Below are 15,881 nucleotides of genomic sequence, written 5' to 3' on the forward strand. Positions count from 1 at the left end.
GCACGTTCAATGTGGAAAAGTTCTTTCCATAGCACCTTGCAGGTGGGCAACATCTAGAGCTGTGCAGTAGCCACCTATGCCCCAGACGTCAAAGAGAACAAGAAGTTACACATGTTGGAAGTGAGGGTGAGACATTGAGGAGATATGATCCCCGTATGAAGCCGAGAGAAGGAGGAGGCGTGAACGTGCATCCATGTATGCAGGCGAGAAGGGAAGGAGCATTGGTCATGCATCCCTGCATGAGGGTGAGACAGGGAGGAGATATGATCCCCGTATGAAGCCGAGAGAAGGAGGAGGTGTGAACGTGCATCCATGTATGCGGGCGAGACAGGAAGGAGCGTTGGTCATGCATCCCTGCATGAGGGTGAGACAGGGAGGAGATATGATCCCCGTATGAAGCCGAGAGAAGGAGGAGGCGTGAACGTGCATCCATGTATGCAGGCGAGAAGGGAAGGAGCATTGGTCATGCATCCCTGCATGAGGGTGAGACAGGGAGGAGATATGATCCCCGTATGAAGCCGAGAGAAGGAGGAGGCGTGAACGTGCATCCATGTATGCGGGCGAGACAGGAAGGAGCATTGGTCATGCATCCCTGCATGAGGGTGAGACAGGGAGGAGATATGATCCCCGTATGAAGCCGAGAGAAGGAGGAGGCGTGAACGTGCATCCATGTATGCGTGCGAGACGGGAAGGAGCATTGGTCATGCATCCCTTCCTGAGGGTGAGACAGGGTGGAGATAAAATCCCCGTATGAAGCCGAGAGAACGAGGAGACATGAACGTGCATCCATGTATGCGGGTGAGAAGGGAAGGAGCATTGGTCATGCATCCCTGCATGAGGGTGAGACAGGGAGGAGATAAAATCCCTGTATGAAGCCAAGAGAACGAGGCGGCATGAACATGCATCCTTGTATGCAGGTGTGACATGGAGTCATCATGAACATGCATCCCTTTATAAGGACATAACATGGAGGACGCATGAACATGAATGCCTGAATTTTATGGTGGTGGCCTTCGGGTGATTTGGCACGTGCAATTGGTGAAGAGCACTTCTCCTGCGCAAAAAAATAAATTTACTATTAGCACCTCGGAGGGAGCCTCTGCACTTCTTATAGGGAGAAAACTCTGCAATGGAAGGGGACAGGGTCAATAACAGCTGTAAACTCTCAAAAGACCATCACTGCTCTCACACTTTCCTGCTCTCAGGCTGGCGGGCCATTATCGGCCCTGGCTGCCGCACCATTGCCAGGTTTGTGTAACTATATTATTTCTAATTGGCTCCACTTTGATGACTTTCATTTGGATTCTGACTTGATTATTGAGATCTTAAATAAGTGACTGGGGATCAGGTGTCCACTTATTCTCATGGATAACATCACAACCAACCTTTAATTCAAACATGAGTCATGACATCACAGATGGAGTACAGCTTATGATAGAGGTGGAACGTCACATTGTAGCAGCCCAAGTAGCTCGCCGTGATCGTATAGTGGTTAGTACTCTGCGTTGTGGCCGCAGCAACCTCGGTTCGAATCCGAGTCACGGCATTGCGGTGAGGCAATGTCACGGCAGTTGGGCAGATATTTTAGAATTTCCATTAATACATTGGCAATCTCTGTGGAGGACTGAAACAATTCGATATGTCGTGTTACTGTTATGAACCTTTTGTTTCTTTAATGCTCTTTGCACACTTTTTCATCGGGTGACTGTAATGTATTTCAACCAAATCTAATTAAGAGCGCATTATGTGGTGACATTTGCAGTACATGAAACATTATAACACTGCCATTTACGTCAATAACCACTAGCTTGATTAAGACATATGTATTGCAGCAACAGTATTTCCCAGTTACAAATGGGAATAAAAACAACATCCGCGAGGGATTGAACCAACGACATTTAACTGATGTTGCCAATGGAGCGCGTTACAGAGAGCGCGAGGTCCCGCCTTTAGAGTCACACGCTGATGATAATACAGATGTTTAAATAAACAGGCATATCTGTGGACTTATGGTCTTTCTACATTGGGACTCATAGTCTAGTCCTAGGCTATTGTATTCACTGGCGTATCTTTTAGTGGAATGAGAGGCATTCTGTAGTCGCGTGAAAGGACCTTTCAAGTCAATCTGATCTGTATTGTCCTGTGAAAAAAAGCGTTCTTAGACACAGTGAGGAGTTTTTAGGGATAATGGGAAAATCATTTCCAACTAAATGGCAGGAATTTCTTAGTCCAATCATGAGGTGTGCTAGGCTTTTTTATACTGTGGCGGAAAGAGAGAGAGTATAACAGTCATTATAAATAAAGGGCCAAGGAAGTGACAGTTTATGGAAGGAACAATTTGCACATAGTTTTAGAATGTGGTCAGGAGGAGGACAATGTGCTTACACATATGAAACATTAGAAGGTAGACATTATGGAAGCACATATATTTCTTTATTTTTATTGTATTTGGGGAGAGGGGGTTAATATAGCACGTCCAATGTGGAAAAGTGCTTTCCATAGCACCTTGCAGGTGGGCGACATCTAGAGCTGTGCAGTAGCCACACATGCCCCAGACGTCAAAGAGAACAAGAAGTTACACATGTTGGAAGTGAGGGTGAGACATTGAGGAGATATGATCCCCGTATGAAGCCGAGAGAAGGAGGAGGCGTGAACGTGCATCCATGTATGCAGGCGAGAAGGGAAGGAGCATTGGTCATGCATCCCTGCATGAGGGTGAGACAGAAGGAGATATGATCCCCGTATGAAGCCGAGAGAAGGAGGAGGTGTGAATGTGCATCCATGTATGCGGACGAGACAGGAAGGAGCGTTGGTCATGCATCCCTGCATGAGGGTGAGACAGGGAGGAGATATGATCCCCGTATGAAGCCGAGAGAAGGAGGAGGCGTGAACGTGCATCCATGTATGCAGGCGAGAAGGGAAGGAGCATTGGTCATGCATCCCTGCATGAGGGTGAGACAGGGAGGAGATATGATCCCCGTATGAAGCCGAGAGAAGGAGGAGGCGTGAACGTGCATCCATGTATGCGGGCGAGACAGGAAGGAGCATTGGTCATGCATCCCTGCATGAGGGTGAGACAGGGAGGAGATATGATCCCCGTATGAAGCCGAGAGAAGGAGGAGGCGTGAATGTGCATCCATGTATGCGGGCGAGACGGGAAGGAGCATTGGTCATGCATTCCTTCCAGAGGGTGAGACAGGGAGGAGATAAAATCCCTGTATGAAGCCGAGAGAACGAGGAGACATGAACGTGCATCCATGTATGCGGGCGAGAAGGGAAGGAGCATTGGTCATGCATCCCTGCATGAGGGTGAGACAGGGAGGAGATAAAATCCCTGTATGAAACCAAGAGAACGAGGCGGCATGAACATGCATCCTTGTATGCAGGTGTGACATGGAGTCATCATGAACATGCATCCCTTTATAAGGACATAACATGGAGGACGCATGAACATGAATGCCTGAATTTTATGGTGGTGGCCTTCGGGTGATTTGGCACGTGCAATTGGCGAAGAGCACTTCTCCTGTGCAAAAAAATAAATTTACTATTAGCACCCCGGAGGGAGCCTCTGCACTTCTTATAGGGAGAAAACTCTGCAATGGAAGGGGACACGGTCAATAACAGCTGTAAACTCTCACAAGACCATCACTGCTCTCACACTTTCCTGCTCTCAGGCTGGCGGGCCATTATCGGCCCTGGCTGCCAACCCATTGCCAGGTTTGTGTAACTATATTATTTCTAATTGGCTCCACTTTGATGACTTTCATTTGGATTCTGACTTGATTATTGAGATCTTAAATAAGTGACTGGGGATCAGGTGTCCACTTATTCTCATGGATAACATCACAACCAACCTTTAATTCAAACATGAGTCATGACATCACCGATGGAGTACAGCTTATGATAGAGGTGGAACATCAAATTTTGTAGCAGCCCAAGTAGCTCGCCGTGATCGTATAGTGGTTAGTACTCTGCGTTGTGGCCGCAGCAACCTCGGTTCGAATCCGAGTCACGGCAGTTGGGCAGATATTTTAGAATTTCCATTAATACATTGGCAATCTCTGTGGAGGACTGAAACAATTCGATTTGTCCTGTTACTGTTATGAACCTTTTGTTTCTTTAATGCTCTTTTCACACTTTTTCATCGGGTGACTGTAATGTATTTCAACCAAATCTAATTAAGAGCGCATTATGTGGTGACATTTGCAGTACATGAAACATTATAACACTGCCATTTACGTCAATAACCACTAGCTTGATTAAGACATATGTATTGCAGCGACAGTATTTCCCAGTTACAAATGGGAATAAAAACAACATCCGCGAGGGATTGAACCAACAACATTTAACTGATGTTGCCAATGGAGCGCGTTACAGAGAGCGCGAGGTCCCGCCTTTACAGTCACACGCTGATGATAATACAGATGTTTAAATAAACAGGCATATCTGTGGACTTGTGGTCTTTCTACATTGGGACTCTTAGTCTAGTCCTAGGCTATTGTAGGCAAAGGCGTATCTTTTAGTGGAATGAGAGGCATTCTGTAGTCGCGTGAAAGGACCTTTCAAGTCAATCTGATCTGTATTGTCCTGTGAAAAAAAACGTTCTTAGACACAGTGAGGAGTTTTTGGGGATAATGGGAAAATCATTTCCAACTAAATGACAGGAATTTCTTAGTCCAATCATGAGGTGTGCTAGGCTTTTTTATACTGTGGCGGAAAGAGAGACAGTATAACAGTCATTATAAATAAAGGGCCAAGGAAGTGACAGTTTATGGAAGGAACAATTTGCACATAGTTTTAGAATGTGGTCAGGAGGAGGACAATGTGCTTACACATATGAAACATTAGAAGGTAGACATTATGGAAGCACATATATTTCTTTATTTTTATTGTATTTGGGGAGAGGTGGTTAATATAGCACGTTCAATGTGGAAAAGTTCTTTCCATAGCACCTTGCAGGTGGGCGACATCTAGAGCTGTGCAGTAGCCACCCATGCCCCAGACGTCAAAGAGAACAAGAAGTTACACATGTTGGAAGTGAGGGTGAGACATTGAGGAGATATGATCCCCGTATGAAGCCGAGAGAAGGAGGAGGCGTGAACGTGCATCCATGTATGCAGGCGAGAAGGGAAGGAGCATTGGTCATGCATCCCTGCATGAGGGTGAGACAGGGAGGAGATATGATCCCCGTATGAAGCCGAGAGAAGGAGGAGGTGTGAACGTGCATCCATGTATGCGGGCGAGACAGGAAGGAGCGTTGGTCATGCATCCCTGCATGAGGGTGAGACAGGGAGGAGATATGATCCCCGTATGAAGCCGAGAGAAGGAGGAGGCGTGAACGTGCATCCATGTATGCAGGCGAGAAGGGAAGGAGCATTGGTCATGCATCCCTGCATGAGGGTGAGACAGGGAGGAGATATGATCCCCGTATGAAGCCGAGAGAAGGAGGAGGCGTGAACGTGCATCCATGTATGCGGGCGAGACAGGAAGGAGCATTGGTCATGCATCCCTGCATGAGGGTGAGACAGGGAGGAGATATGATCCCTGTATGAAGCCGAGAGAAGGAGGAGGCGTGAACGTGCATCCATGTATGCGTGCGAGACGGGAAGGAGCATTGGTCATGCATCCCTTCCTGAGGGTGAGACAGGGTGGAGATAAAATCCCCGTATGAAGCCGAGAGAACGAGGAGACATGAACGTGCATCCATGTATGCGGGCGAGAAGGGAAGGAGCATTGGTCATGCATCCCTGCATGAGGGTGAGACAGGGAGGAGATAAAATCCCTGTATGAAGCCAAGAGAACGAGGCGGCATGAACATGCATCCTTGTATGCAGGTGTGACATGGAGTCATCATGAACATGCATCCCTTTATAAGGACATAACATGGAGGACGCATGAACATGAATGCCTGAATTTTATGGTGGTGGCCTTCGGGTGATTTGGCACGTGCAATTGGTGAAGAGCACTTCTCCTGCGCGAAAAAATAAATTTACTATTAGCACCTCGGAGGGAGCCTCTGCTCTTCTTATAGGGAGAAAACTCTGCAATGGAAGGGGACAGGGTCAATAACAGCTGTAAACTCTCAAAAGACCATCACTGCTCTCACACTTTCCTGCTCTCAGGCTGGCGGGCCATTATCGGCCCTGGCTGCCGCACCATTGCCAGGTTTGTGTAACTATATTATTTCTAATTGGCTCCACTTTGATGACTTTCATTTGGATTCTGACTTGATTATTGAGATCTTAAATAAGTGACTGGGGATCAGGTGTCCACTTATTCTCATGGATAACATCACAACCAACCTTTAATTCAAACATGAGTCATGACATCACAGATGGACTACAGCTTATGATAGAGGTGGAACGTCACATTGTAGCAGCCCAAGTAGCTCGCCGTGATCGTATAGTGGTTAGTACTCTGCGTTGTGGCCGCAGCAACCTCGGTTCGAATCCGAGTCACGGCATTGCGGTGAGGCAATGTCACGGCAGTTGGGCAGATATTTTAGAATTTCCATTAATACATTGGCAATCTCTGTGGAGGACTGAAACAATTCGATATGTCGTGTTACTGTTATGAACCTTTTGTTTCTTTAATGCTCTTTGCACACTTTTTCATCGGGTGACTGTAATGTATTTCAACCAAATCTAATTAAGAGCGCATTATGTGGTGACATTTGCAGTACATGAAACATTATAACACTGCCATTTACGTCAATAACCACTAGCTTGATTAAGACATATGTATTGCAGCAACAGTATTTCCCAGTTACAAATGGGAATAAAAACAACATCCGCGAGGGATTGAACCAACGACATTTAACTGATGTTGCCAATGGAGCGCGTTACAGAGAGCGCGAGGTCCCGCCTTTAGAGTCACACGCTGATGATAATACAGATGTTTAAATAAACAGGCATATCTGTGGACTTATAGTCTTTCTACATTGGGACTCATAGTCTAGTCCTAGGCTATTGTATTCACTGGCGTATCTTTTAGTGGAATGAGAGGCATTCTGTAGTCGCGTGAAAGGACCTTTCAAGTCAATCTGATCTGTATTGTCCTGTGAAAAAAAGCGTTCTTAGACACAGTGAGGAGTTTTTGGGGATAATGGGAAAATCATTTCCAACTAAATGGCAGGAATTTCTTAGTCCAATCATGAGGTGTGCTAGGCTTTTTTATACTGTGGCGGAAAGAGAGAGAGTATAACAGTCATTATAAATAAAGGGCCAAGGAAGTGACAGTTTATGGAAGGAACAATTTGCACATAGTTTTAGAATGTGGTCAGGAGGAGGACAATGTGCTTACACATATGAAACATTAGAAGGTAGACATTATGGAAGCACATATATTTCTTTATTTTTATTGTATTTGGGGAGAGGGGGTTAATATAGCACGTCCAATGTGGAAAAGTGCTTTCCATAGCACCTTGCAGGTGGGCGACATCTAGAGCTGTGCAGTAGCCACACATGCCCCAGACGTCAAAGAGAACAAGAAGTTACACATGTTGGAAGTGAGGGTGAGACATTGAGGAGATATGATCCCCGTATGAAGCCGAGAGAAGGAGGAGGCGTGAACGTGCATCCATGTATGCAGGCGAGAAGGGAAGGAGCATTGGTCATGCATCCCTGCATGAGGGTGAGACAGGGAGGAGATATGATCCCCGTATGAAGCCGAGAGAAGGAGGAGGTGTGAATGTGCATCCATGTATGCGGGCGAGACAGGAAGGAGCGTTGGTCATGCATCCCTGCATGAGGGTGAGACAGGGAGGAGATATGATCCCCGTATGAAGCCGAGAGAAGGAGGAGGCGTGAACGTGCATCCATGTATGCAGGCGAGAAGGGAAGGAGCATTGGTCATGCATCCCTGCATGAGGGTGAGACAGGGAGGAGATATGATCCCCGTATGAAGCCGAGAGAAGGAGGAGGCGTGAACGTGCATCCATGTATGCGGGCGAGACAGGAAGGAGCATTGGTCATGCATCCCTGCATGAGGGTGAGACAGGGAGGAGATATGATCCCCGTATGAAGCCGAGAGAAGGAGGAGGCGTGAATGTGCATCCATGTATGCGGGCGAGACGGGAAGGAGCATTGGTCATGCATTCCTTCCAGAGGGTGAGACAGGGAGGAGATAAAATCCCTGTATGAAGCCGAGAGAACGAGGAGACATGAACGTGCATCCATGTATGTGGGCGAGAAGGGAAGGAGCATTGGTCATGCATCCCTGCATGAGGGTGAGACAGGGAGGAGATAAAATCCCTGTATGAAACCAAGAGAACGAGGCGGCATGAACATGCATCCTTGTATGCAGGTGTGACATGGAGTCATCATGAACATGCATCCCTTTATAAGGACATAACATGGAGGACGCATGAACATGAATGCCTGAATTTTATGGTGGTGGCCTTCGGGTGATTTGGCACGTGCAATTGGCGAAGAGCACTTCTCCTGTGCAAAAAAATAAATTTACTATTAGCACCCCGGAGGGAGCCTCTGCACTTCTTATAGGGAGAAAACTCTGCAATAGAAGGGGACAGGGTCAATAACAGCTGTAAACTCTCACAAGACCATCCCTGCTCTCACACTTTCCTGCTCTCAGGCTGGCGGGCCATTATCGGCCCTGGCTGCCAACCCATTGCCAGGTTTGTGTAACTATATTATTTCTAATTGGCTCCACTTTGATGACTTTCATTTGGATTCTGACTTGATTATTGAGATCTTAAATAAGTGACTGGGGATCAGGTGTCCACTTATTCTCATGGATAACATCACAACCAACCTTTAATTCAAACATGAGTCATGACATCACAGATGGAGTACAGCTTATGATAGAGGTGGAACATCAAATTTTGTAGCAGCCCAAGTAGCTCGTCGTGATCATATAGTGGTTAGTACTCTGCGTTGTGGCCGCAGCAACCTCGGTTCGAATCCGAGTCACGGCATTGCCGTGAGGCAATGTCACGGCAGTTGGGCAGATATTTTAGAATTTCCATTAATACATTGGCAATCTCTGTGGAGGACTGAAACAATTCGATTTGTCCTGTTACTGTTATGAACCTTTTGTTTCTTTAATGCTCTTTTCACACTTTTTCATCGGGTGACTGTAATGTATTTCAACCAAATCTAATTAAGAGCGCATTATGTGGTGACATTTGCAGTACATGAAACATTATAACACTGCCATTTACGTCAATAACCACTAGCTTGATTAAGACATATGTATTGCAGCGACAGTATTTCCCAGTTACAAATGGGAATAAAAACAACATCCGCGAGGGATTGAACCAACAACATTTAACTGATGTTGCCAATGGAGCGCGTTACAGAGAGCGCGAGGTCCCGCCTTTACAGTCACACGCTGATGATAATACAGATGTTTAAATAAACAGGCATATCTGTGGACTTGTGGTCTTTCTACATTGGGACTCTTAGTCTAGTCCTAGGCTATTGTAGGCAAAGGCGTATCTTTTAGTGGAATGAGAGGCATTCTGTAGTCGCGTGAAAGGACCTTTCAAGTCAATCTGATCTGTATTGTCCTGTGAAAAAAAGCGTTCTTAGACACAGTGAGGAGTTTTTGGGGATAATGGGAAAATCATTTCCAACTAAATGACAGGAATTTCTTAGTCCAATCATGAGGTGTGCTAGGCTTTTTTATACTGTGGCGGAAAGAGAGAGAGTATAACAGTCATTATAAATAAAGGGCCAAGGAAGTGACAGTTTATGGAAGGAACAATTTGCACATAGTTTTAGAATGTGGTCAGGAGGAGGACAATGTGCTTACACATATGAAACATTAGAAGGTAGACATTATGGAAGCACATATATTTCTTTATTTTTATTGTATTTGGGGAGAGGTGGTTAATATAGCACGTTCAATGTGGAAAAGTTCTTTCCATAGCACCTTGCAGGTGGGCGACATCTAGAGCTGTGCAGTAGCCACCCATGCCCCAGACGTCAAAGAGAACAAGAAGTTACACATGTTGGAAGTGAGGGTGAGACATTGAGGAGATATGATCCCCGTATGAAGCCGAGAGAAGGAGGAGGCGTGAACGTGCATCCATGTATGCAGGCGAGAAGGGAAGGAGCATTGGTCATGCATCCCTGCATGAGGGTGAGACAGGGAGGAGATATGATCCCCGTATGAAGCCGAGAGAAGGAGGAGGTGTGAACGTGCATCCATGTATGCGGGCGAGACAGGAAGGAGCGTTGGTCATGCATCCCTGCATGAGGGTGAGACAGGGAGGAGATATGATCCCCGTATGAAGCCGAGAGAAGGAGGAGGCGTGAACGTGCATCCATGTATGCAGGCGAGAAGGGAAGGAGCATTGGTCATGCATCCCTGCATGAGGGTGAGACAGGGAGGAGATATGATCCCCGTATGAAGCCGAGAGAAGGAGGAGGCGTGAACGTGCATCCATGTATGCGGGCGAGACAGGAAGGAGCATTGGTCATGCATCCCTGCATGAGGGTGAGACAGGGAGGAGATATGATCCCCGTATGAAGCCGAGAGAAGGAGGAGGCGTGAACGTGCATCCATGTATGCGGGCGAGACGGGAAGGAGCATTGGTCATGCATCCCTTCCTGAGGGTGAGACAGGGTGGAGATAAAATCCCCGTATGAAGCCGAGAGAACGAGGAGACATGAACGTGCATCCATGTATGCGGGCGAGAAGGGAAGGAGCATTGGTCATGCATCCCTGCATGAGGGTGAGACAGGGAGGAGATAAAATCCCTGTATGAAGCCAAGAGAACGAGGCGGCATGAACATGCATCCTTGTATGCAGGTGTGACATGGAGTCATCATGAACATGCATCCCTTTATAAGGACATAACATGGAGGACGCATGAACATGAATGCCTGAATTTTATGGTGGTGGCCTTCGGGTGATTTGGCACGTGCAATTGGTGAAGAGCACTTCTCCTGCGCAAAAAAATAAATTTACTATTAGCACCCCGGAGGGAGCCTCTGCACTTCTTATAGGGAGAAAACTCTGCAATGGAAGGGGACAGGGTCAATAACAGCTGTAAACTCTCACAAGACCATCACTGCTCTCACACTTTCCTCCTCTCAGGCTGGCGGGCCATTATCGGCCCTGGCTGCCGCACCATTGCCAGGTTTGTGTAACTATATTATTTCTAATTGGCTCCACTTTGATGACTTTCATTTGGATTCTGACTTGATTATTGAGATCTTAAATAAGTGACTGGGGATCAGGTGTCCACTTATTCTCATGGATAACATCACAACCAACCTTTAATTCAAACATGAGTCATGACATCACAGATGGAGTACAGCTTATGATAGAGGTGGAACGTCACATTGTAGCAGCCCAAGTAGCTCGCCGTGATCGTATAGTGGTTAGTACTCTGCGTTGTGGCCGCAGCAACCTCGGTTCGCACGGCATTGCGGTGAGGCAATGTCACGGCAGTTGGGCAGATATTTTAGAATTTCCATTAATACATTGGCAATCTCTGTGGAGGACTGAAACAATTCGATATGTCCTGTTACTGTTATGAACCTTTTGTTTCTTTAATGCTCTTTGCACACTTTTTCATCGGGTGACTGTAATGTATTTCAACCAAATCTAATTAAGAGCGCATTATGTGGTGACATTTGCAGTACATGAAACATTATAACACTGCCATTTACGTCAATATCCACTAGCTTGATTAAGACATATGTATTGCAGCGACAGTATTTCCCAGTTACAAATGGGAATAAAAACAACATCCGCGAGGGATTGAACGAACGACATTTAACTGATTTTGCCAATGGAGCGCGTTACAGAGAGCGCGAGGTCCCGCCTTTACAGTCACACGCTGATGATAATACAGATGTTTAAATAAAGAGGCATATCTGTGGACTTGTGGTCTTTCTACATTGGGACTCATAGTCTAGTCCTAGGCTATTGTAGGCACTGGCGTATCTTTTAGTGGAATGAGAGGCATTCTGTAGTCGCGTGAAAGGACCTTTCAAGTCAATCTGATCTGTATTGTCCTGTGAAAAAAAGCGTTCTTAGACACAGTGAGGAGTTTTTGGGGATAATGGGAAAATCATTTCCAACTAAATGAAAGGAATTTCTTAGTCCAATCATGAGGTGTGCTAGGCTTTTTTATACTGTGGCGGAAAGAGAGAGAGTATAACAGTCATTATAAATAAAGGGCCAAGGAAGTGACAGTTTATGGAAGGAACAATTTTCACATAGTTTTAGAATGTGGTCAGGAGGATGACAATGTGCTTACACATATGAAACATTAGAAGGTAGACATTATGGAAGCACATATATTTCTTTATTTTTATTGTATTTGGGGAGAGGGGGTTAATATAGCACGTCCAATGTGGAAAATTGCTTTCCATAGCACCTTGCAGGTGGGCGACATCTAGAGCTGTGCAGTAGCCACCCATGCCCCAGACGTCAAAGAGAACAAGAAGTTACACATGTTGGAAGTGAGGGTGAGACATTGAGGAGATATGATCCCCGTATGAAGCCGAGAGAAGGAGGAGGCGTGAACGTGCATCCATGTATGCAGGCGAGAAGGGAAGGAGCATTGGTCATGTATCCCTGCATGAGGGTGAGACAGGGAGGAGATATGATCCCCGTATGAAGCCGAGAGAAGGAGGAGGCGTGAACGTGCATCCATGTATGCGGGCGAGACAGGAAGGAGCATTGGTCATGCATCCCTGCATGAGGGTGAGACAGGGAGGAGATATGATCCCCGTATGAAGCCGAGATAAGGAGGAGGCGTGAACGTGCATCCATGTATGCAGGCGAGAAGGGAAGGAGCATTGGTCATGCATCCCTGCATGAGGGTGAGACAGGGAGGAGATATGATCCCCGTATGAAGCCGAGAGAAGGAGGAGGCGTGAACGTGCATCCATGTATGCGGGCGAGACAGGAAGGAGCATTGGTCATGCATCCCTGCATGAGGGTGAGACAGGGAGGAGATATGATCCCCGTATGAAGCCGAGAGAAGGAGGAGGCGTGAACGTGCATCCATGTATGCGGGCGAGACGGGAAGGAGCATTTGTCATGCATCCCTTCCTGAGGGTGAGACAGGGAGGAGATAAAATCCCAGTATGAAGCCGAGAGAACGAGGAGACATGAACGTGCATCCATGTATGCGGGCGAGAAGGGAATGAGCATTGGTCATGCATCCCTGCATGAGGGTGAGACATGGAGGAGATAAAATCCCTGTATGAAGCCAAGAGAACGAGGTGGCATGAACATGCATCCTTGTATGCAGGTGTGACATGGAGTCATCATGAACATGCATCCCTTTATAAGGACATAACATGGAGGACGCATGAACATGAATGCCTGAATTTTATGGTGGTGGCCTTTGGGTGATTTGGCACGTGCAGTTGGTGAAGAGCACTTCTCCTGCGCAAAAAAATAAATGTACTATTAGCACCCGGAGGGAGCCTCTGCACTTCTTATAGGGAGAAAACTCTGCAATGGAAGGGGACAGGGTCAATAACAGCTGTAAACTCTCACAAGACCATCACTGCTCTCACACTTTCCTGCTCTCAGGCTGGCGGGCCATTATCGGCCCTGGCTGCCGCACCATTGCCAGGTTTGTGTAACTATATTATTTCTAATTGGCTCCACTTTGATGACTTTCATTTGGATTCTGACTTGATTATTGAGATCTTAAATAAGTGACTGGGGATCAGGTGTCCACTTATTCTCATGGATAACATCACAACCAACCTTTAATTCAAACATGAGTCATGACATCACAGATGGAGTGCAGCTTATGATAGAGGTGGAACGTCACATTGTAGCAGCCCAAGTAGCTCGCCGTGATCGTATAGTGGTTAGTACTCTGAGTTGTGGCTGCAGCAACCTCGGTTCGAATCCGAGTCTCGGCATTGCGGTGAGGCAATGTCACGGCAGTTGGGCAGATATTTTAGAATTTCCATTAATACATTGGCAATCTCTGTGGAGGACTGAAACAATTCGATATGTCCTGTTACTGTTATGAACCTTTTGTTTCTTTAATGCTCTTTGCACACTTTTTCATCGGGTGACTGTAATGTATTTTAACCAAATCTAATTAAGAGCGCATTATGTGGTGACATTTGCAGTACATGAAACATTATAACACTGCCATTTACGTCAATAACCACTAGCTTGATTAAGACATATGTATTGCAGAGACAGTATTTCCCAGTTACAAATGGGAATAAAAACAACATCCGCGAGGGATTGAACGAACGACATTTAACTGATTTTGCCAATGGAGCGCGTTACAGAGAGCGCGAGGTCCCGCCTTTACAGTCACACGCTGATGATAATACAGATGTTTAAATAAAGAGGCATATCTGTGGACTTGTGGTCTTTCTACATTGGGACTCATAGTCTAGTCCTAGGCTATTGTAGGCACTGGCGTATCTTTTAGTGGAATGAGAGGCATTCTGTAGTCGCGTGAAAGGACCTTTCAAGTCAATCTGATCTGTATTGTCCTGTGAAAAAAAGCGTTCTTAGACACAGTGAGGAGTTTTTGGGGATAATGGGAAAATCATTTCCAACTAAATGAAAGGAATTTCTTAGTCCAATCATGAGGTGTGCTAGGCTTTTTTATACTGTGGCGGAAGGAGAGAGAGTATAACAGTCATTATAAATAAAGGGCCAACGAAGTGACAGTTTATGGAAGGAACAATTTGCACATAGTTTTAGAATGTGGTCAGGAGGATGACAATGTGCTTACACATATGAAACATTAGAAGGTAGACATTATGGAAGCACATATATTTCTTTATTTTTATTGTATTTGGGGAGAGGGGGTTAATATAGCACGTCCAATGTGGAAAATTGCTTTCCATAGCACCTTGCAGGTGGGCGACATCTAGAGCTGTGCAGTAGCCACCCATGCCCCAGACGTCAAAGAGAACAAGAAGTTACACATGTTGGAAGTGAGGGTGAGACATTGAGGAGATATGATCCCCGTATGAAGCCGAGAGAAGTAGGAGGCGTGAACGTGCATCCATGTATGCAGGCGAGAAGGGAAGGAGCATTGGTCATGTATCCCTGCATGAGGGTGAGACAGGGAGGAGATATGATCCCCGTATGAAGCCGAGAGAAGGAGGAGGCGTGAACGTGCATCCATGTATGCGGGCGAGACAGGAAGGAGCGTTGGTCATGCATCCCTGCATGAGGGTGAGACAGGGAGGAGATATGATCCCCGTATGAAGCCGAGAGAAGGAGGAGGCGTGAACGTGCATCCATGTATGCAGGCGAGAAGGGAAGGAGCATTGGTCGTGCATCCCTGCATGAGGGTGAGACAGGGAGGAGATATGATCCCCGTATGAAGCCGAGAGAAGGAGGAGGCGTGAACGTGCATCCATGTATGCGGGCGAGACAGGAAGGAGCATTGGTCATGCATCCCTGCATGAGGGTGAGACAGGGAGGAGATATGATCCCCGTATGAAGCCGAGAGAAGGAGGAGGCGTGAACGTGCATCCATGTATGCGGGCGAGACGGGAAGGAGCATTGGTCATGCATCCCTTCCTGAGGGTGAGACAGGGAGGAGATAAAATCTCAGTATGAAGCCGAGAGAACGAGGAGACATGAACGTGCATCCATGTATGCGGGCGAGAAGGGAAGGAGCATTGGTCATGCATCCCTGCATGAGGGTGAGACAGGGAGGAGATAAAATCCCTGTATGAAGCCAAGAGAACGAGGTGGCATGAACATGCATCCTTGTATGCAGGTGTGACATGGAGTCATCATGAACATGCATCCCTTTATAAGGACATAACATGGAGGACGCATGAACATGAATGCCTGAATTTTATGGTGGTGGCCTTCGGGTGATTTGGCACGTGCAATCGGTGAAGAGCACTTCTCCTGCGCAAAAAAATAAATGTACTATTAGCACCCCGGAG

At 46.5% G+C, this 15,881-nt stretch overlaps 3 non-coding genes across 3 annotated transcripts; all 3 read left to right on the forward strand.

Annotated features, from left to right (window-relative positions):
- Nucleotides 1-1,474: 1,474 nt before the first annotated feature.
- Nucleotides 1,475-1,546, forward strand: TRNAH-GUG (transfer RNA histidin (anticodon GUG)). The gene has a single exon. It is a non-coding gene; the product is annotated as a tRNA-His (tRNA).
- A 2,399-nt stretch (nt 1,547-3,945) lies between these two features.
- On the forward strand, nt 3,946-4,017 carry TRNAH-GUG (transfer RNA histidin (anticodon GUG)). Its single transcript has one exon. It is a non-coding gene; the product is annotated as a tRNA-His (tRNA).
- Nucleotides 4,018-6,391: 2,374 nt separating this feature from the next.
- TRNAH-GUG (transfer RNA histidin (anticodon GUG)) lies at nt 6,392-6,463 on the forward strand. Its single transcript has one exon. It is a non-coding gene; the product is annotated as a tRNA-His (tRNA).
- Nucleotides 6,464-15,881: the final 9,418 nt, after the last annotated feature.

The sequence above is a fragment of the Ambystoma mexicanum genome (assembly GCF_040938575.1).
Source record: "Ambystoma mexicanum isolate Mex_15411 chromosome 12 unlocalized genomic scaffold, UKY_AmexF1_1 Mex_chr12_unloc.1, whole genome shotgun sequence".
Taxonomy (NCBI): Eukaryota; Metazoa; Chordata; class Amphibia; order Caudata; family Ambystomatidae; genus Ambystoma; species Ambystoma mexicanum.